General features: G+C 39.7%; 1 long non-coding RNA gene, 1 other non-coding gene and 1 pseudogene across 6 annotated transcripts in view; all 3 read left to right on the top strand.

The window, feature by feature from the left end:
- Positions 1-76: 76 nt before the first annotated feature.
- Positions 77-22,472, top strand: part of LOC143687472 (uncharacterized) — a 33,704-nt gene continuing 11,308 nt past the window's right edge. For 4 of the 5 annotated variants that reach the window (XR_013177547.1, XR_013177544.1, XR_013177545.1 and 1 more), the window contains exons 1-2: positions 77-190; positions 1,099-1,168. This is a non-coding gene — a long non-coding RNA (uncharacterized LOC143687472). Of the gene's footprint in view, positions 679-1,098; positions 1,169-22,472 lie in introns of all 5 variants that reach the window. The other variant, XR_013177546.1, reaches the window with a different exon arrangement.
- Positions 3,494-3,600, top strand: LOC143689138 (U6 spliceosomal RNA). Its single transcript, XR_013178604.1, has one exon. It is a non-coding gene; the product is annotated as a U6 spliceosomal RNA (small nuclear RNA).
- LOC143687471 (high mobility group protein B2 pseudogene) lies at positions 19,569-20,804 on the top strand (annotated as a pseudogene).

Genomic DNA, 22,472 nt, shown 5'->3' with positions numbered 1-22,472 from the left:
TTAGGCAAAGGAGGCGGGTCTAAAGCGTTTTCGAAAGGCACCACTAGGCGTAGAAGCGGGGAGACAGACGGGGGATGTGGCCAGTGAGTTGGGGTCGTTCTTTCTGTGAGGAAAACACTGAAGAGAGTTCCTGTGGAAGCGGCAAGGGGTTAAAACCTGAGGTGCAAGCTGCCAGGAGAAAGTGAAGAGGGTAGAGAGGATATTTATTTCTCTGGAACCACTAACCTATTTCTAGTCTCTGCAATCTGAAAACCTCCTGAGGTAGTTAGTGAAAGGAATAGGAGTTTCAGCTCCACCTTCCTGAGGAAACTGAGCGCCAGCTTTCAGGACACAGCCTTAGAGAGTTGGCTAAGCGAAGAGGGTCCGGCGCCTATCTAACTTGCCTTCCCGAAGAATTTATTTCCAAAGAAACGATTTGTGATATAGCTGTAGTTTTTAGTTTTCGTATAGTAGGATGTAGAGAGGTCATACAAAACAGTATAACATTCAGCAGCTATGGACTGCAACTGATAAAAGGAATAGTTTATAGTTGCCGCTTCAAGGTTTTGCCAGTTTTGCAGCGAGATATGTTCAAATCTTTTCACTCAGACTGCCCGGGGATGCCTGAATACTTGTTCCTTTTGCTCTCTTCAGTGTTAAATTCTGAATTCTGCAATCCAGAATAACTGTTCACGTTTGGTGAGGAAACGCCAAATTGACAATCTTTTTAGTTTATTACTCTGAGGTATAAATGTTCGAGTGGATTTATACTTGTCAATCCACAATGTTAAGAAGACAAAAGAAAAAGGAGATGATAGAAAAAAGTAACATAATTTGATTGCTAATTCTCTCTGAAACACCCCCTTCCCAATCACTACTCCTATATTCTGCATGGGTTTCAGTCCTGGCTCCTTAATTTGCCAAGTTTTGTGGTGCTTCAGTTTCCTCTACTAAAAATTGTCGATAATAATGGTATTCCCTCAGTTCTGTGAAGATTGGTTATATGAGATGAGCGGAGGCATTTAGAATAGGAGGCTAAGGATATCAGAATCAGAAAGCAGGAATTTTCCTTAGACGGGTAATGCAATTTGTGGATTTAATTCCCCTTTTCTTCTATAGGAAACCAGAGGTTGTGAAATAACTCCAGCATGCCCTGTGCCCACTGCTGGCAAAGCCCAAGGGAAGACTGGTGAGGAGGGGAATATGTATAATATGTCAGGAAACAAGGGTGGAAGTAGGATGAAGCAAGAATGAAATTCCTTTGGCTTTTCCATTGAGAGAAGTCCCTACAGTGGCTTCTGCCGAGTCCTAGTATTATATTATTCAACCATAAAAAGGAATGAAGTTCTGATTCATGCAAGAGCATGATGGACCCTGAAAACGTTATACAAATTGAAATGTCAGACACAAAAGGACAATATTGTATGGTTCCATTTATGTGAAATATCTAGAATAAGCAAATTCATAGGGACAAAAAGTTGACTAGAGGTTACTAGTACTCGGGGCAGGGGAAGGGCAATTGGAATTATTGCTTAATGGATACAGTGTTTCTGTTTTGGGTAATAAAAATTTTGGAAACATACTGATGATGGTAGCACAACATTGTGAATATAATTAATGACACTGAATGTTACACTTAAAAATGGCCACAATGGGAAATTTTATTTTATATATATTTTACCACGATAATATAAAAAAGGGTTTTGGAGTCACACACACCTGAGTCAGAATTCTCCCTTGGCCTCAGTTTCCCCATATTATTATCCTTCGTCAATGGTACAGAGGGCCAAGTGAAATGCAAACAGCGAGGACAAATCTCCTCCTGCTTTTAAGCATTGTGTAGTCTGGTCAGAGCTGCTCTCTTCTCCATCCCTTTCCCTTCTCTTCTGGCCAAATTTGTTTCTCTGCCAGCCCCTCCCCTTTCCCAGAACCTACAAGGAAGCTCTTGAAAGAGTAGATGGGAGTCTGGGATGTATAGGCCTTGGGAGGCCTTGCCCATAAAAAGGGGGTTTCCTTTTGGCCCTAGAAAGCAAGAAGGCGGTGGGAGTCAGCTCTAGGTGGGAGTTAGTTCTAGGAGGCGATGGTAGGGGAGGGGACAGGCACCATCCTCATATCCTCCCCCATACTCTGCTGGGACCCAAACTAGCTACCCTGACATAGCCCCCATTTCTCCTCTAGCCCTATGGGTGTGGTGGAGTACTTGAGTCGGTCTCCTGACTACAGTACTTGATGAATGTATGACATTCAGCCATTCTCCGTGTCTTCATTTCTTCATCTAAAATGAGGATAATGAGAGTACCTCCTCATAGAGTGAGATAACACATGTAAAATGCTTAGTGCATTGCCTGACAGACAGTAAGAGCTCGAAATATGTCAGCAGTTATCACCTCAAAAGACCATCTCTCTCCTGTCAGTCCCAGGTGTCCCTTCCTCCAAAACTAGTTCAAAATATCTCCCCTCCAGGGAGTTTTCTCTATTTTATCAAGACTTCTTCAAGTCTTTAGGAGTACATTTGCATATGCGGATGCATTCCCTTTGTAAGTATTCTTAGGTTGTTAAGAATAACAACCTACAAATAACAACAAGGAGTTGTAATACTCCTACAACTATTCAACTGGGTGGTGGGTGTTTCCTGTCTCCCCTTTCAGTGGCTGGGAGAGTGGATGCCTTGAAGGCAGGGGTTGTGTCTCCTTCTTTGGTCCAGTTGCTCTCCCAGAAAGGGCAGTGTGCTTCCTACTTGCTGGCTGACAAAGCAGAGGGGCTGGACTGAAAGTGTGGCTCTGGATTTGGTAGATGGATTTGGCTAGGCTGGAGCCCACTGGGAATTCCTGGATGAGGCTGGGCCAGCTCCAGGGTACTTGGGTGGCTAAGGCTGGGTCAACAAGCTTTGTTTACCTTGAGGTTGATGACTGGCAGGTTCCGGTCTGACCTCTTTACTCGGGATAACAGTCTTTGGTTGAAGGAGGTGAGAAAAGTCTGAAATGTCCCATAGAACTCAGTATCTTTTACCTGCTGATGGCAGCTGTGAGTCTTGCCCCTCAAATTTGTGGCTCCAGGCAAGGGGACATTGTGGGCCACCAGATGGAGTTGGGAAGAGAGCAAAAGATATTCAAAACTGTGAGAGAGGAGTAGCACAGGACTAGAGTTCAGTCCCAGAAAATCTACTGGGAGGTTTCCCTCTGGTCCGGCAGTGCTGTATCTATCAAAAAATTTAAAATGTACACACCCTTGATAGGACAATTTGACTCCTCGGAATTTACTCTACTGATGCATTCCCATAACTGTGCAAAGATATATACACAAGGTTATTTCAATATTGTTTTTAATAGAAAAGAACTGGCAGCAATCTAAGTGCCTATCAATGGGGGAATGATTAAATAGTGAAATGTTCAAATTATGGAATGATATGCAGTTATTAAAAAGAATGAAGTAGATCCAGATGTACTGATACTCAAATATCACCATATATTTATTGTTAAGTTTTTAAAAAGTGAGATGAAGAATAATAGGTAGAGTGCTCGCTTCGGCAGCACATATACTAAAATTGGAATGATACAGAGAAGATTAGCATGGCCCCTGCTCAAGGATGACACGCAAATTCGTGAAGCGTTCCATATTAAAAAAAAAAAAAGAAGAAGAAGAATAGGTAGATATAAAGAGCTCCTACAACTAAAGAACTAAAAAAAACGACCAAGGATTTGAATAGATATTTCTCTAAAGAACATATTCTAATGGCCAAAAAAGTATCTGCAAGGATGCTCAACATCATTAGCCATTAGAGACATGCAAACTAAAACTATAATGAGATACCATTTAAACCCACTAGGATGGCTATTATGAAAAAAAAATGAAAATAACAAGTGTTGGCATGGATGCAGAGAAATAAGGAAATTTCGTACATTGTTGTTGGTGCAGCCACGGAGAAAAACGATTTGGCAGTTCCTCAGAAAGTTATACATAGAATTCCCACATGACCTGGCAATTCCACTCCAAGTTACATTCCAAAAGAACTGAAAAGAGGGACTCAGATATTTGTACACCAGTGTTGCACAAAAGGTAAGCTTTGTGAATGTAGTTCCTTCCACCAAAAAGTGGAAGCATCTTAGCCTTAATAGTGCTAATAAATTCCCGTTGTAAACAAACCATTGCATGGCATTTGCTTTAACAACTAGGAAATTAAAACAAGGGCCTTTTTAGTTCTAATACTGTGTCATTCCAAATATGAATTTTATTTATTTTATTTTACTTATTTTTATTTTATTTTTATCAGATTTTAAAATCTTTTTAAATTGTGAAATATAACATATGAATAAAAAGCAATAATTTTCAAAGTACACTTTAACAGAGTAGTTACAGAACAAATTTTCAAAGTTTGGTATGGGTTACCATTCCATATTTTCAGGTCTTTCCTTCTAGTTTCTCCAAAACACTGAAGTCAAAAGAACTATCATTAGGGTGATTCAACAGTCATACTCATTTGTTAAATCCTATCTTCTGTTATAATTCCTCCTTCTTTGATTCTACTCCCAATCTATAGGGTTTGGGTTATGCCCATTCTAACTTTTTCATGTTGAAAAGGGATAACAGTATAGGATAAGGGGATGCAATTAGTTGATATTCTTTGAGAGGCTGGCCCCTCTGGGTTTCAGAACTCATCTAGCTTAGGAACTCTCTGGAGGTTATAAGTTTCAGGAAAGTAAACTTAGTTCATGAAACTTTTTCTATCAATACTTTTAAATTATCAGCCCACCATAGTCTGGGATATTTCTGGGTATTACATTTAGCTATAGAGAATTCTAAGGCCTCATTCCCTTTCTGGGCCCCATGTGTTTGGGTTGTCTAAATGAGCTATCTGGACGGTTGATTAGATTATATGTTACAGAAATTTTAGGTTCTAGACACAAAAGACCTCTCAGTTCCCAGTCTCATACAGCAGGCAAAGCTCCAGTTTACACATACCATGTTTTGCTCTATACTCTGATTTACCTTAGTCCCAATCAATCAACTTCATTTTTATCTCTAATTGAAGGCTTATCTCTTTTTCGTTACTTTACTGTTATTATTTGTAGCAATGCTGACTTTCAGAGCGGTAGAACTCCAGCTCTGAAACTTGGGTGTCACAGAGGCACTCAAAACTCTAGGGCAATGCCAGTTTATATGCACACAACTCAGCATCTCAGAATCCAGAAATACACTTAGAACTTCGGACTAAGTATGGCTGCTATAAGAGCTTACAAGCTAGGCTCCGATTTTCTTATAGGTGTTTTCTGAAAGAGACCATAGCATATTTGTTCTTTTGTTTCTGGCATATTTTGCACAACACATTGTCCCCAAGTTTCATTCTGTTTGTTGTGTGCTTCATGATGTCATTTCTTCCTGTAGCTGCACAGTATTCCATCATGTATATATGATATATATATCATAGTTCACCTTTTGGCTTCTTAGTCATTCTACTCTTTGCACCCTCCATACATCAGGCATCATGGATAATGTCCAAAATAAACAAATCATGTCGTACAGTGTCCTCACTTGGCTATTCAATCAGCAGCACCCTTAGTTCCAGACCATCTTCACTGATCCAAACAGAAAAAGAGCCAACAAACACAGCCTCACCAAATATGTAATCAAAATCTACCCTAATCTCTTGTCTCTTCCCATTAACCATTTCCTCTGATATTGCTGCGGTACTATAGGCCATAGCATACAATATTAGTTTTCCCCTTATACACCTCTATTATTGGCTTTTTGTACAAGATCAAATCTTTGAAGGAGTTCATGCAATAATTTATTTATAATTGTAGAGTTAATCAGTGGGATTACAGGATACTAACATCCTTTTTCAATCATATTCATCTTCAATATGGCAGTGTTAATTATAATCCCACTAGTTAGCTACCATCCTTTCTATACATTCCCTTACATTTAAGTTCACCCTCACTGGGTAATCTTTTCCCCTCCTCTAGCTTCTGTGTACCTCTACGTCCCCTAAATTCCACAGTACAAACCTCTGAGGTTACCTTTACCAGAGTCACAATAGAGAAATCATACAGTATCTAGACTTTTATGTCTGACTTATTTCATTCAGCATTATGTTCTCACTTTTCATGTTGTCACATGTTCAGGACCTCATTTCACCTTACTGTTGCAGAATATTCCATAGCATGTTGTATTAGCTAGGGTTCTCTAGAGAAACACAATCAGCAGGAGATATCCGTAGATAAAAAAGTGTCTCACGTAACCATGGGAATGTAGAGTCCAAGGTCTGCAGGGCAGGTCGCAAACTGGAAACTCCGGTGAAAGTCTGCAACAAACTCTCAGGAGAGGCTGGCTGGACAACCGTGGGGATGGAAGAGTCCAAATCTGTAGGGCAGGCTGTGAAGCTAGCAACTCTGATGAAGTGTCTGGATGGACCCCACAGGAGAGGCTCACAAGCTCTGAAGAAGGAAGAATGATGGTCTCTTCTGAATACTCCTTAAAAGCCTTCCAGTGATGAGACTGAGCATCACTCATTGCAGAAGACACTCCCCTTAGTGATTACAAATGCAGTCAACTATGGATACAGCTAGTGTAATCATGATTTAAGTCCATGAAATGTCCTCATAGCAACAGACAGGCCAGTGCTTGCCTGACCAGACAACTGTGCACCACCACCTAGCCAAGTTGACACATGAACCATGATATTTGTACATACCACAATTCGTTTATCCTCTCTTCTGTTGATGGGCACTTGGATTATTTCCATCTTTTGGCAATTGTGAAAAGTGTTGCTATGGATATCAGTGGGCAAATGTCTGTTTGTGCCACTAATTTCAGTTCTTCTGGATACTATATACCTAGTATTGGTACTGTTGGGTTGTGGGGCAACTCAATATTTAATTTTCTGAGGAACCACCAAACTATTCCACAGCGACTGTACCATTATGCATTCCTACCAGCAGTGAAAATGAGTTCCAGTTTCCCCACATCCTCTCCAACATCTGTATTTTCAGTTTAATAGCAGCCATTCTTATAGGTGTGAGGTGATATCTCATCATAGTCTTAATTTGCATTTCCCTTATAGCTAATGAAGATGAGCATCTCTTCATGTGCCATTTAGCTGTTTATATTTGTTCTTTGGAAAAATATCTTCATATCTTTTTCCCATTTTATAATTCGGTTATTCTTTTGTTATTGAATTGTATACTTTATGTGCACAGGATGTCAAACCTTTATCTGATATGTGGTTTCCAAATATTTCCTCTCATTGAGTTGGCTGTCTCTTTATCTTTTTAACAAAGTTCTTTGAGGCACAGAAGCTTTAGATTTTAAGGAGTTCCCATTTATTGATTTTAAATTTCGTTGCTTATGCTTTGGGTGTAAAGTTTAAGAAGCTACCTCCTATTATTAGTAGGATGTTTCCCTATATTTTCATCTAGGAGTTTTATGGTACTGGCTCTTATATTTAGATAAGAAAAAATTAATTTTGAATTAAGGTAAGGTAGGGGTCCTATTTCATTATTTTGGCATTGATATCCAGTTTTCTCATGCCCAATTATTGAAGATTCTTCTGTCCCAGTGCAGTGGATTTGGAGGCCTTATTGAAGATCAATTGATCATAGATTTGGTGGTCTATTTCTGTGCTCTCAGTTAGATTCTATTGATCAATACTTCTATCTTTGTGGCAGTATCATTCTGTTTTGACCACTGTGGCTTTATAGTTAGCTTTAAAGGCAAGAAGTGTTAGTCCTCCCACTTTGCTCTTCTTTTTTTAGGATATCTAGATATACAAGGTCTCTTTCCTTTCAGAAAGATTTGATAACTAGCGTGAACACGGATTGTCTTTCCATTCACTTAGGTCTTCTTTTATTTCTTTTAGCAATGTTTTGTACTTTTCTGTGTACAAGTCCTTGACATCTCTGGTTGAGCTTATTCATAGATACTTGATTCTTGGTTGCTATTTTGAATGGATTTTTTTCCTTAATTGTCTCCTCAATTAGGTCACAACCTGAGTATAGAAACATTAATGATTTTTGTACACTAATCTTGCATCCCACCACTTTGCTGAATTTGTTTATTAGCTCAAGTAGCTTTGTTATAGATTTCTCAGGGTTTTCTAAGTATAGGATCATGTTGTCTGCAAATAATGAAAGTTTTACTTCTTCCTTTCCTATTCAGATGCCTTTTATTTTTTTCTCCTGCCTGATCGCTCTAGCTAGGACTTCTAGTACAATGTTGAATAATAGTGGTGACAACAGGCATCCTTGTCTCATTCCTGATTTTAGGGAGAGTGCTTTCAATCTCTTGCCGTTAAGGGTGATGCTGGCTATAGATTTTTCATATATGTGTTCATGTGTTTCTAGGAATTTGTCCTTTGTGATAGTGAGGAAGTTTCCTTCAATTCCTAATTTTTGAAGTGTTTTTATCAGAAACGGATGCTGAATTTTTTCGAGTGCTTTTTCACCATCAATCGATATGATCATGTGATTTTTCTCTTTTGATTTGTTAATGTGCTGTATCACATTGATTTTCTTATGTGAACCAGCTTTGCATTTCTGGTATAAACCCCACTTGGTCATGATGTATAATTCTTTTCATATGTTTTTGGATTTAATTTGCTAGTATTTTCTTGAGAGTTTTTGCATGTTCATTAGGGAGATTGGTCTGTAGTTTTCTTGTAGCATAATTATCTGGTTTTGGTATTGGAGTGATGTTAGCTTCATAAAATGAATTAGGTAGCGTTCCTTTTCCCTCAAGTTTTTGGAGAAGTTTGAGCAAGTGTTAGTTCTTTTTGGAATGTTTGATAAAATTCCCCTGTGAAGCCATCTGGTCCTGGGCTTTTCTTTGTAGGAAGTTTTTTGTTGACGGATTGACTCTCTTTACCTGTAATTGGCTTGTTGAGATCTTCTATTTCTTCTCAAGTCAGTGTAGGTAGTTCATTTGTTTCTAGGAGTTTGTCCATTTCATCTAAGTTGTATAATTTGTTGGCATGTAGTTGTTCATAGTATCCTCTTCTGATTTTTAAAATTTCTTTAGAATCCTCTCATTTCTGATTGTGTTTGTCTGTGTCCTCTCTCTTTTTATTTTTGTCAGCCTAGCTAGGATTCCATCAATTTCACTGGTTTTCTCAAAGAGCCAACTTTTTTTTTTTATCATTCCATTCTACATATATAATCAGTAATTCACAATATCATCATATAGTTGCATATTCATCATCATGATCATTTCTTGGAACATTTGCATCTATTCAGAAAATGAAATAAAAAGACAACAGAAAAAAAAATTTATACATACCATACCCCTTACCCCTCCCTTTCATTGATCATTAGCATTTCAAACTAAATTTATTTTAACATTTGTTCCCCCTATTATTTATTTTTATTCCATATGTTCTACTTGTCTGTTGACAAAGTAGATAAAAGGAGCATCAGACACAAGGTTTTCACAATCACACAGTCACATTGTGAAAGCTATATCATTATACAATCATCTTCAAGAAACATGGATACTGGAACACAGCTCTACATTTTCAGGCAGTTCCCCCCAACCTCTCCATTACATCTTGGATAACAAGGTGGTATCTACTTAATGCGTAAGAATAACCTCCAGGATAACCTCTGGACTCTGTTTGGAATCTCTCAGCCATTGACACTTTGTCTCATTTCACTCTTCCCCCTTTTGGTTGAGAAGATTTTCTCAATCCCTTGATGCTGAGTCTCAGCTCATTCTAGGGTTTTTCTCAATCCCTTGATGCTGAGTCTCAGCTCATTCTAGGGTTTTTCTCAATCTCTTGATGCTGAGTCTCAGCTTATTCTAGGATTTCTGTCCCATGTTGCCATGAAGGTCCGCACCCCTGGGACTCACGTCCCACGTAGACAGGAGGAGGGTGGTAAGTTTGCTTGTTGTGTTGGCTGGAGAGAGAGCCACATCTAAGCAACCAAAGAGGCTCTCTTTTTTTTTTTTTTTTTTTAAATTTTTTTATTAATCAAAAAAAAGAAAAGAAATTAACACAACATTTAGAAATCATTCCATTCTACAAATGCACTCAGTAAATCTTAGTATCATCACATAGATGTATGATCATCATTTCTTAGTACATTTGCATCGATTTAGGAAAAGAACTAGCAAAACAGCAGAAAAAGATATAGAATGTTAATATAGAGAAGAGAATTAAAATAATAATACTAATAATATATATATATATATAAAGGAAAAAGAAAAAAACAAAAACAAAAGATACAAACACACAAACAAACAAAAAACCGTATTTCAGGTGCAGCTTCATTCAGTGTTCCAACCTAGTTACATTACACTTAGGTATTATTGTGCTGTCCATTTTTGAGTTTTTGTATCTAGTCCTGTTGCATAGTCTGTATCCCTTCAGCTCCAATTACCCATTATCTTACCCTGTTTCTAACTCCTGCTGGTCTCTGTTACCAATGATATATTCCAAGCTGATTCTCCAATGTCGGTTCACATCAGTGGGACCTTACAGTATTTGTCCTTTAGTTTTGGGCTAGACTCACTCAGCATAATGTTCTCTAGGTCCATCCATGTTATTACATGCTTCATAAGTTTAGTCTGTCTTAAAGCTGCATAATATTCCATCGTAGGTATACGCCACAGTTTGTTTAGCCACTCGTCTGTTGATGAACATTTTGGCTGTTTCCATCTCTTTGCAATTGTAGATAATGCTGCTATAAACACTGGTGTGCAAATGTCCGTCTGTGTCTTTGCCCTTAAGTCCCTTGAGTAGATACCTAGCAGTGGTATTGCTGGGTCGTAATCCATTCTGCCATTCTATGTCTTTTGATTGAGAAATTCAGTCCATTAACTTTTAGTATTATTACTGTTTGGATAATATTTTCCTCTACCATTTTGGCTTTTGTATTATATATATCATATCTGATTTTCCTTCTTTCTACACTTTACTCCATACCTCTCTCTTCTGTCTTTTCATATCTGACTCTAGTGCTCCCTTTAGTATTTCTTGCAGAGCTGGTCTCTTGGTCACAAATTCTCTCAGTGACTTTTTGTCTATAAATGTTTTAATTTCTCCTTCATTTTTGAAGGACAATTTTGCTGGATATAGGAGTCTTGGTTGGCAGTTTTTCTCTTTTAGTAATATAAATATATCATCCCACTGTCTTCTAGCTTCCATGGTTTCTGCTGAGAAATCTACACATAGTCTTATTGGGTTTCCCTTGTATGTGACAGATTGTTTTTCTCTTGCTGCTTTCAAGATCCTCTCTTTCTCTTTGACCTCTGACATTCTAACTAGTAAGTGTCTTGGAGAACGCCTGTTTGGGTCTATTCTCTTTGGCGTGCGCTGCACTTCTTGGATCTGCAAATTTAGGTCTTTCATAAGAGTTGGGAAATTTTCAGTGATAATTTCTTCCATTAGTTTTTCTCCTCCTTTTCCCTTCTCTTCTCCTTCTGGGACACCCACAACACGTATATTTGTGCGCTTCATATTGTCATTCAGTTCCCTGATCCCCTGCTCAAGTTTTTCCATTCTTTTCCCTATAGTTTCTGTTTCTTTTTGGAATTCAGATGTTCCATCCTCCAGTTCACTAATTGTAGCTTCTGTCTCTTTAGATCTACCATTGTAGGTATCCATTGTTTTTTCCCATTTTTTCTTCTTTGTCCTTCACTCCCATAAGTTCTGTGATTTGTTTTTTCAGATTCTCTATTTCTTCTTTTTGTTCAGCCCATGTCTTCTTCATGTCCTCCCTCAATTTATTGATTTGGTTTTTGAAGAATTTTTCCATTTCTGTTCGTATATTCAGCATTAGTTGTCTCAGCTCCTGTATCTCATTTGAACTATTGGTTTGTTCCTTTGACTGGGCCATATCTTCAATTTTCCGAGCGTCATCCATTATTTTCTGCTGGTGTCTGGGCATTTGATCAGATTTCCCTGGGTGTGGGACCCAGCTGGTTGAAAGCTTTTTCTGTGAAATCTCTGGGCTCTGTTTTTCTTTTCCTGCCCAGTAGGTGGCGCTTGTGGCGCTCGTCTGTCTGCACGGCAGTCCGCCCGGGAAACCGCGCGTGGAGGCGGGGGTCGCTGGCCACCGCGGCTTGGGGGAGTGCCGGTCCTAATTGCCCAGCTGGCCCAAAACGCCAAGCGTGACGGGAGGGCCCCGCTATCCAACGTTCCCAGTCAGACCGGGGAGCCACGTGCGTGGAGGGGACCCCAGTCGCCAGTCGCCCCGGCCGGGAAAACGCGCGCCCCTCGGGTATCTCACCGCAGCAGATTCTCCCTGCCCGTTCAGCTGTTCCAGAATGGGGTACGCTGTCTTTTTGGTCTCTGTCGTGACTCCGGGAGCTGTTTCGTATTGTTTCTGTTTCTTTAGTTGCTTTTCTGGAGGAGGAACTAAGACCCGCGCGTCTTACTAAGCCGCCATCTTCTCCGGAAGTCCCAAAGAGGCTCTCTTGGGGGTGACTCTTAGGCCTAATTTTAAGTAGGCTTGACCTATCCTTTGTGGGGTTAAGTTTCATATGAACAAACCCCAAGACTGGGGGCTCAGCCTATAGCTTTGGTTGTCCACACTGCTTATGAGAATATCAAGAATTCAACTTGGGGAAGTTGAATTTTCCCCTGTTCTCACCATTCCCTAAAGGGGACTTTGCAAATACTTTTTTATTCACTGTTCAAATAACTCTGGGATTTATCGGGGCATCACTCTGGACAAACCAACACAATCTCATGTCCTAGTCAAGGTTCCATGTACTTATGGTGTTCAATTAAGCTGTCTACATAAGTTATATTAGGAAATGCACTAGTCAAAATATAAATTTTGTACCAAATAAACATTTTTTGCTTTAGTCTAACACATAAGTTGAAATTTTAAAATATTAATCACCATCAATTTTCAGCACCCTGCAGTAATGACATTCCTTTGTTCTTCCTCATGCAAAAACGTTTTTAAAATTTGTACGTTTAGTCACTATCATTATACACTCTAAGCATACCTAGATTATACCATCTCAATCTTTATCGTCTTTCTTTCTGATTTCATTTGTGCCCCCAGCCCTCCTGCCTCTATCATTCTCACATTCAGCTTCATTCAGTGTTTTAACATAATTGTATTACAGTTAGGTAGTATTGTGCTGTCCATTTCTGAGTTTTTACATTCAGTCCTGTTGCACAGTCTGTATCTCTTCAGCTCCAATTACCCAGTATCTTACTCTATTTCTATCTCCTGATGGTCTCTGTTACCAACGAAATTCTCCAAATTTATTCACTAATGTCAGTTCATATCAGTGAGACCATACAGTATTTGTCTTTTTGTTTCTGGCTAATCTCACTCAGCATAATGTCCTTAAGGTCCATCCATGTTTTTACACACTTCATAACTTTATTCTGTCTTACAGCTGCCTAATATTCCATCGTTTGTATATACCACAGTTTGTTTAGCCACTCATCTGTTGGTGGGCATTTTGGCTGTTTCCATCTCTTCACAATTGTAAATAATGCTGCTATATACATTGGTGTGCAAATGTCCTTTGGGTCCTTGCCCTCACTTCCTCTGAGTAGATACCTAGCAGTGGTATTGCTGGGTCATATGGCAATTCTATATTTAGCTTTTTGAGGAACCGCCAAACTGCCTTCCACAGCGGTTGTACCATTTGACATTCCCACCAACAGTGGATAAGTGTGCCTCTCAAAGAGCCAACTTTTTGGTTTTGTTGATTCTTTCTGTTGATGTTGTTGGATTTTTTTTGTTGTTGTTGTTTTCTCCAGTTCATTTATTTCTACTTTAATCTCTGTTATTTCTCTTCGTCTATTTTGTGGGTTAGTTTGCTGTTCTTTCTCTAATTTCTCCAGATAAGCAGTTAAGTCCTCAATTTTTGCTTGTTCTTCTTTTTAAAATTTAGGCATTTAGGACAATTAATTTCCCTCTCATTCCTAGCTTTGCTGCATCCCATAAGTTCTGATATGTTGTATTCTCACTTTCATTTGTCTCCAGATATTTACAATTTCTCCAGCAATTTCTTCTTTGACCCATTAATTAAGAGTGTGTTGTTTAATCTCCATACATTTGTGAAAGTTCTGGTTCTTTGGCGGTTATTAATTTCCAGCTTCATTCCATTGTGGTCAGAGAAAGTACTTTGGATAATTTCAATGTTATTAAACTTATAAGACCTGTTTTGTATCCCAGCATATGATCTATCCTGGAGAATGTTCCATGAGTACTAGAGAAGACTATATCTTGGTGTTTTGGGGTGTAACAATCTATATATGTCTACTAGGTCTAATCCATTTATCACATTATTTAAGTTGTCTGTTTCCTTGGTGATCCTTTGTCTGATTGTTCTGTCTATGGAGGAGAGTGGTGTATTGAAATCTCCTACTATTATTGTTGAAAAATCTATAGCTTCCTTTTGTTTTGCCAATGTTTGTCTCATGTACTTTGGAGCTCCTTGTTTCAGAGCATAAATATTTATGATTGTTATTTCTTCTTGGTGCATTGTTCCTTTATTAATATGTAGTGTCCTTCTTTAACTCATATGCTGTCTTTACATTTAAAGTCTATTTTATCTGATATTAGTATAGCTACTCTTGCTTTCTCTTGATTACAACTTGCATAGAACCTCTTTTTCCATCCTTTCACTTTTTTGTATCCTTGCGTTTGTATCCTTGCGTCTAAGATGCATCTCTTATAAACAGCATATAGATGGATCATTCTTTTAAAATCCATTCTGCCAATTTGTCTTTTTTAATTGGTAAGTTTAGTCCATTAACATCCAAAGTTATTACTATAAAAGCAGTTTTGAATCTACCACCTTTTCCTTTAGGGTTTTTTTTTTCAGGTGAATTTACAAAAATGCTTTAAAAATAATTTTTAAAAATTTTTATTGTAAAATCTAACATATATACAAAGCAAAAAAAGAAAAAAGCAATAATTTTCAAATTACACTTCAACAAGTAATTATAGAACAGATCCCAGAGTTTGTCATAGGTTACCATTTCACCATCTCAGATTTTCCCTTCTAGTTGCTTCAAAACACTGGAGGCTAGAAGAAATATTAACTAGTGATTCAGCAGTCATACTTACTTGTTAAATCATATTTTCTCTTTTATATCTCAATCTTCTCCTTTGACCAGTCTCCCAATCTATAGGGATCTTTGGATAATGCTCATTCTGACCTTCTCATGTTGAGAAGGGGTGTTAACACCAAAAGATAGGGGAATGTAATTAATCGATAATCTTGGAGAAGCTGGCTCCTCTAGGTTTCAGGATTTATTTGACATGGGAACCCTCTTGGAATTATAGATTCCATGAAAACAAAGGTAGTACATGAAATCTTTATAGAGCCTCAGTATGAGCCCCAGGTATTCTTAAGAGTCAACAGTATCCTTTAGTTTTTATTTGTGAGATCTATATATTCTTTTCCCTCTCTCTCTCTTTATCCTTTGAATTACCCTTACCGGTACTCTTCAATTCTGTGCCCTCCTCTGGACCTCCCTCTCTTGTCTTTTTTTTTCTTCAACGGACAGAATTCCCTTTAGTATTTCTGATAGGGCAGGTTTTTTCTTGACTAGTTCTCTTAGTCTTTGTCTTTGAAGATTTTAATACCTCCTTCAGTCTTAAAGGTCAATGTGGCTGGATACAGAATTCTTGGCTAGAAGCCTTTCTTGTTCAGGATCTTAAAGATATTACATGAGAAAAAATTCTCACCTCCATGGTGCCTCTTGAGTAGTCTGAACACAGTCTTATGTGGTTGGGTTCCCTTGTATGTAGTAGATTGTTTTTCTTGTGCAGCTTTCAGGACTTTCTGCTTCTCTTTAACATTTGAGAGTTTGATTAGTATGTGTCTTGGTGTAGGCCTATTTGGATTTATCCTATTTGGGGTTTGGGTTGGCCTTCTTTGGCTTGCATATTTATGTCTTTTATAAGGGTTGGAAAGTTTTATCCACTCATCTCTTCAACTAACCTTCCCATCCACTTACTCTTCTCTTCTCCTTCTGGGACACAAGTGATTCTCATATTTGCATGCCATTTGTTGTTTATCATTTCCCTGTGACCCAATTCCATTTTTTCCATCTTTCCAGACATTTGTTCTTTTGTGCACTCAAGTCAAATTGTTCTGTCTTCTAGTTTGCTTGTTCTTTGTTCTGCCTCTTCAAATCTGCTGTTGTGTGACTCTAGTATATTTTTAATTTGGTCTACAGTATCTTTCATCTCTGTGAAATCTGCTATTTTTCTATTAATCTTCTGAATTCTTCTTTATGCTCTTCTAAGTGGCTTCTTGATATCCTTCATTTATTTCTAAATATCCTTGAATAGTTGTTCCATATTCTGTGTCCCCTCTGGTGTTTTGATATGGTCTGGGCCATTTCTTTTTTTACACTTGGTTTGTCAGTAATTTCCAAACCAAGGCCTGGATCTTATGTAGGGGTGAAATCCTACTTGAGAGACTACTAAAAGCTAGGCAGAAAAGATACATGGGTGGTTAGGTGGCAGAACGCCCACCTGTCACGCGGGAGACCTGGGTTCAACCCGATCTATGCACCAAAAAGAGAAAAAAAATGTTTAACGTGTTTTAAAAAACTAGGCAGAAAATGGTGCACAAGTGGTTCAGCAGTAGAAAGCTCACCTGTCATGTGGGAGATCTGCGTTCAGCTCCCAGCCTGTGTACCAGGAAAAAAAAAAGATGGCGGCGTGCGGCTTGGCCAGCCTTCTCAGACATGCCCAAGATCCCCAGGTGTCCATGAGTAAAGGAAAGTGGGACTGGAACCCCACAAGCTTCCTTCACTGGCTGGCTGTCAGTTCGGCTCTGCTCTGTGATCCCCCTCTTCTCCGGGGTTGGGGAGGGAACACCTGAGTCTCCACCAAAACCAGGTATTCATGGCAGCCTGTTTCAGGGGTGGGGAGCAGGCACCATGCACTGATGCAGCAATTCCTGTGCACAGGGGAAGCAAATCCATTGCCCTCTGGACTCTCTGTGGGAACTCCCAGCCATGGGGCTTCAAACGAAGACCTTCCAAGTTTGCTGTGGGAGCTGGCCTGAGTAGAGGAACATGCTGCTCCCTCAGGACCCATGCCTCCCCCAGTGTACTTCCCTCCCATGGTGGGCTCGTGGTTGAACGCCCTCACCCCTCTCTCTCCATCCCAGTCTCTCTGCTTCAACTACAGTCCCAATTGTTTATTTATTTAAAAAATTTTGACCCTATTCTTGGGTCAAATAATAGGTTTCATGAAGCTTTGGTGACATCAGCCCACCCTACTGGATCTACCATCTTCCCAGAAATAACTGTTTGTGCATTGAGTTGGTTTAAATCAGGATGTGCCTGCATCTTTATCTTTCCCTTCCCCACCAAGGCCCAAGACAAGGCTGCACTGGGCCTGGACCATCGTAGGTGGGGAGGTAGAATATGGCTTTTGATTCCTTTCATTCATCATGCATTTCTCCTAACTCTTTGTCAAGTGGCATGGCTGATATGATCTTACCTCTTTGCCAGAGCCTTAAGACTCCTCAGCTACCCCTCTTTAGCACCAGTGGCTGGGATGAAGAGGCTGGAACTCACCCATGGCAGCTGCTGGCACTGGGGCTTGGAACTGGCCTCTACACCTAGTGGAGATTTGGTCAGCAAGACCTGGACAAACTTATCCATGAACCTACTCTCATTTCCCCACTCCCAGATTCTTCAACTCCCCATTTCCCTCCTCTGTACTCCACATCGTGGAAGCAGTAAAGGGAGCAGAACTGGGAGGCCATGGTCCCTCCCAGCAACAACAATGGCCAAGGCTGGGCCCCTCTGCTCTCTTGACTTCCCAAACCAGGAAAGGAGAGGCAGAATTGTATTGAGTATTTTGATGGTCCTTGGGATCCCTGAGCACTCACTTCCAGTGCCTTTTATCTTGTCATTCTGGAGCATAACATGGAAGGTCATCGCTGAAGAACTCTATGTCAGAATTCTCCATCTAGGAAGAGGAATAAAAAGTACATCTATGAGGTGTCTTCCCTCTGACGCTAATTTGGCAGTTGTCCCTTTTGTTGTGACCTCCATGGCCACCAAGGGCAGGTTTAGGTCTCAGGACCTCCTTCACAGAGTGATCTGAGACACCAGGCAGATTGGAAAGGGGTGGAGTAGAGCTAGGAGCATGTAATTCACCAAAGACCTGAAGCTAAATTCTGCTTAAACATTTATTTCTCTTCCTTCTTGATGATGAAAGGAGAGGTGCTACAGGAGCAGGAAGGTGGGAATTTTATATAAAACAGAAAAAACTGTCAGTTGGAGCAGGCAGTTATTTTCTCATAAGAGGAATTAGAGCCTGCAGTAGGAGAAAACCTGCATGGGGTTTTGAAGTTGCTTTGAAGCCTTCTGGATGTCCAAACAAGGAGTGCTTTTTTTTGGCTTTTAAAAAGGGTAATTTAATAAGTTGCTAGTTTACAGTTCTAAGGCCAAGAAAATCTCCCAATTAAAACAAGTCTATAGAAATGTCCAATCAAAGGTATCCAGGGAAAGATACCTTGGTTCAAGAAGGCTGATGAACTTCAGAGTTTCTCTCTCAGGTGAGAAGGCATACGGTGAACACAGTCAGGGCTTCTCTCTCAGCCGGAAGGGCACATGGCAAACATGGCGTCATCTGCTAGCTTTCTCTCCTGGCTTCTGGTTTCATGAAGCTCCCCAGGAGCATTTTTCTTCTTCATCTCCAAAGGTCACTGGCTCGTGGACTCTGCTTCATGATGCTGCAGCATTCTCTGCTCTCTCCAAATCGTCTCCATTCTCCAAAATGTTTCCTCTTTTATAGGACTCCAGAAACTTATCAAGATCCACCCAAATGGGTGGAGACATGTCATCACCTAATCCAGCTTAACAATCATTCTTGATTAAATCACATCTATAGGGAGATGATCTGATTACAGTTTCAAACATACAGTACTGAATAGGGATTATTCTGTCTTTATAAAGCAATGGGATTTTTTTTTGCATTCTTTTTTTTATTAATTAAAAAAAATTAACAACAAACAAACAAAACTATAAGATATCATTCCATTCTGCATATATAATCAGTAATTCTTAACCAAACAAGGAGTTTTGACCTGATAGTTGAGGAACAGGTTTAAGGAAGTGTTGTATTCAAGGAGGGCAAAAATAAAATAGGATAAGTTGATCTGTGATGGGTAAGAAGGAACAATTAATGAGAGATGCTGTGCTGGTTTGAAAGGATTATGTACCCTAGAAAAGCCATGTTTTAGTCCCGATCCATCTTGTGGAGGCAGCCTTTTTTTTAACCCCTATTTAGCACTGCAGGTTGGAAACTTGATCAGATTATCTCCACAGAGATGTGGCACGCCCAGTTGTGGGCATTAACCTTTGATTGTAACTCCATTCATTCCAGGTGGGTCTTGATTAGTTTACTGGGATCCTTTAAAAGAGGAAATATTTTGCAGAAAGCTTTAGAGCCACGAGAACCACAGATCCCAGGCAGCCAGAGACCTTTGGAGATGAAGAAAGAAAACGCCCCCAGGGATGCTTCGTGAAACAAGAATCCTGGAGAGAAAGCTACCAGACATTGCCATGTTCACCATCTGCCTTTCCAGCTGAGAGAGAAACCCTGAACTTCATTGGCCTTTCTAGAGTGAAGGTAACCTCTTGATCGTGCCTTAATTTTGGACATTTTTATAGACTTGCTTTAATCGGGAAGTTTCCATGGCCTTAGAACTGTAGTTAGGACGTTTCCATGGCCTTAGAACTTAGAACTGTAAACGTGCAACTTAATAAATTCCCTTTTTAAAAAGCCATGCCATTTCTGGCATATCACATTCCAGCAGTTAGCAAACTAGAATAGGTGCTGATATAAGAGAGTATCCAATAAAGAAAAGGCTTCCAATTAAAGTTGTCCCAAAATGGATGTCTTAGGAGGTAAGGATATCTTCCAACACTGGAATGTCCAGAAAGAATCTGGATAACCATTTTCCACATATGCTGCAAGATGGAACTTTCCAGACTGAAGGTTGGATTCAAAGAGCTATAAGACCCCTTCTAACTTTAAGATCCTATGGTGGATAAACCAGTTCATGCAGAGCCCTCAGGAGGAAGCTTCTTGCTTGATCCGTCCACTCTGTGAGACTCTGAGGCAAAGTTCCATGGTTTGCACCAGATGCTGGGCTCTCATGATGTATAAAGGAGACCCCAACAAGGCGAGAGGCAAAATGTCCTTGTATGCCTTCTTCGTGCAGATGTGCCTGGAAAAGCACAAGACGAAGCACCCAGACTCTTAGTCAACTTTACTGAATTTTCCAAGAAATATTCTGAGAAATGGAAGATAATGTCTGCAAAGGAAAATTTCAAGTTTGAAGATATGGCCAAAAGTGGCAAAGCTCATTATGACATGGAGATGAAAAATTATATTCCTCCCAAAGGTGATACAAAAGAAAAGAAAAAAGTTCCCAATGCCCCTAAAAGGCCACCATCTGCCCCCTTCCTATTTTGCTCTGAACATCATCCAAAGATCAAAAGTGAACATTCAGGCCTATTCACTGGGGATACTGCAAAAAAATTGGGTGAAATGTGGTCTGAACGGCCAGCCAAAGATAAGCAGCCATATGAATAGAAAGCAGCCAAGCTAATGGAGAAATATGAGAAGGCTATTGCTGCATACGGTGCCAAGGGCAAAAGTGAAGTGGAAAGAAGGACCCTGGCAGGACAACAGGCTCAAAGAATGAACCAGAAGATGAAGAGGCAGAGGAGGAAGAAGATGAAGCTGATGAGGAAGAGTATGAAGATGAAGGATAAATGGCTATCCTTTAATGACGTGTGTGGAATATGCGTTTGTGCTCAGGCAGTTGTTTTGCTAAGACTGAATTCAAATGCAGCTCAATATTAACTTCAGTATAAAAACCATACAGATTTTTGTATAGCTGATAAGATTTTTTTTTAGAAATACACTTTTTAAAAAAATGCAAGTTGTAGCTTTTTGAGGGGCTACTACATAGTTATATTTTAAAGTTTCTGATGTTGAAGTTTCTATTTAATGACTTCTTTAATTTCTTTTTTTTATTTTTAACTTTTTAAATTGTATAGTATAACATATATACAAAGAGAAAAAATAAAAAAGCAACAGTTTTCAAAGCATTCTTCAACAGGTAGTTACAGGACAGATCCCAGAGTTTGTCATGGGCTACCATACAATCCTCTCATATTTTTCCTTCCAGCTGCTCCAGAATACAGGAGGCTAGAGGGCTTAAATTTTTTTTTATCAGCACAATCAACTTTTTCTTTCTTTCTTTTTTTTGTGAAAAATAGCATATACAAAAAAGCAATAAATTTCAAAGCAGAGCATCACAACTAGTTGTAGAACATATTTCAGAGTTTGACATGGTGTACAATTCCACAATTTTAGGTTTTTACTTCTAGCTGCTCTAAGATACTGGAGACTAAAAGAGATATCAATTTAATGATTCAGCAATCATATTCATTTGTTAAAACCTATCTTCCCTGTATAACTCCACCATCACCTTTGCTCTTTCTATCCCTCTCTTTAGGGGTGTTTGGGCCATTCTAACTTTTTCATGTTGGAAGGGTCTGTCACTAATATGGGGTAGGGAGATGGAACTATCTGGTGTTCTGGAGAGGCTGGGTCCTGTAGGTTTCAGGACTTATCTGGTTTAGGGACCCATCTGGAGGTTGTAGGTAGAACCCAAGTTTTCTGTCATCTAAGTTCATTACTTTATTAAGCCATACTGGCAGGGCACTGGGAAGAGAGGATGAGGATAAACTAGCATTGACTGAACACCAGCCACTTTGACAAACAGCCTTAAATCCTCATCACCCCCCTACTGGATGGCTCAATGTGGTCCCCATGTGGAAACTCAAAGCTTGTAAAAGGAAAGTAAGGTTATTTGGCTGGTCAGTGGCAGAGCCAGGCTGTGAAGTGAGACTCTGTCCACTACTCCACATGGCTATGCATCACTTGAGACCCCTTATCTGAGGCTCCTGGGGGCTGGCCTACAAATGAAGAAGACAGTGGGGAAGGGGTGAGGGAGTGAGCCATCCATTGCCCCAAACTTGGAGACAGCCAAAAGGAGACCAAGTCTTCTTTGAACATACTAAGAGAGACTTGTTTCTGATACCTTTTATCTCCTCCAATTCCCCAGAGTTTCAGATATTCTGTCCTTAGCAGGAAAGGAGGCCAAGACTTCAACTAGGTCCAGGACAGGGAGCTGGGGGTGAGGATGTGTAAGTCACACTTAGATTCATGTGCTTTACCTGGGCTCAGCAGAGAGGTGAGAACTAGGTTATGTGCATCCTCTGAAAACAGAGACAGGGCAGGGTCTCTGTAGACATTCTGGTACTTCTGTTACCCGGGAAATACCTGGAAGCAGAAAGTGTGTGTATGCATGTGTGCATGCGTGTGTGTGTGTGTATGTGTATGTGTTTAGGGGGTGTGTGCTGGTTTGAATCTATTATGTACCCCAGTAAAGCCATGTTTTAATCCTGATACAATCTTGTGGGAGCAACCATTTCTTTTAATCCCTATTCAGTACTGTAGGTTAGAATCTTT

This window comes from Tamandua tetradactyla, chromosome 6 (genome assembly GCF_023851605.1).
Source record: "Tamandua tetradactyla isolate mTamTet1 chromosome 6, mTamTet1.pri, whole genome shotgun sequence".
NCBI classification, from domain to species: Eukaryota; Metazoa; Chordata; class Mammalia; order Pilosa; family Myrmecophagidae; genus Tamandua; species Tamandua tetradactyla.
This window is presented reverse-complemented; position numbering and strand designations above follow the sequence as displayed.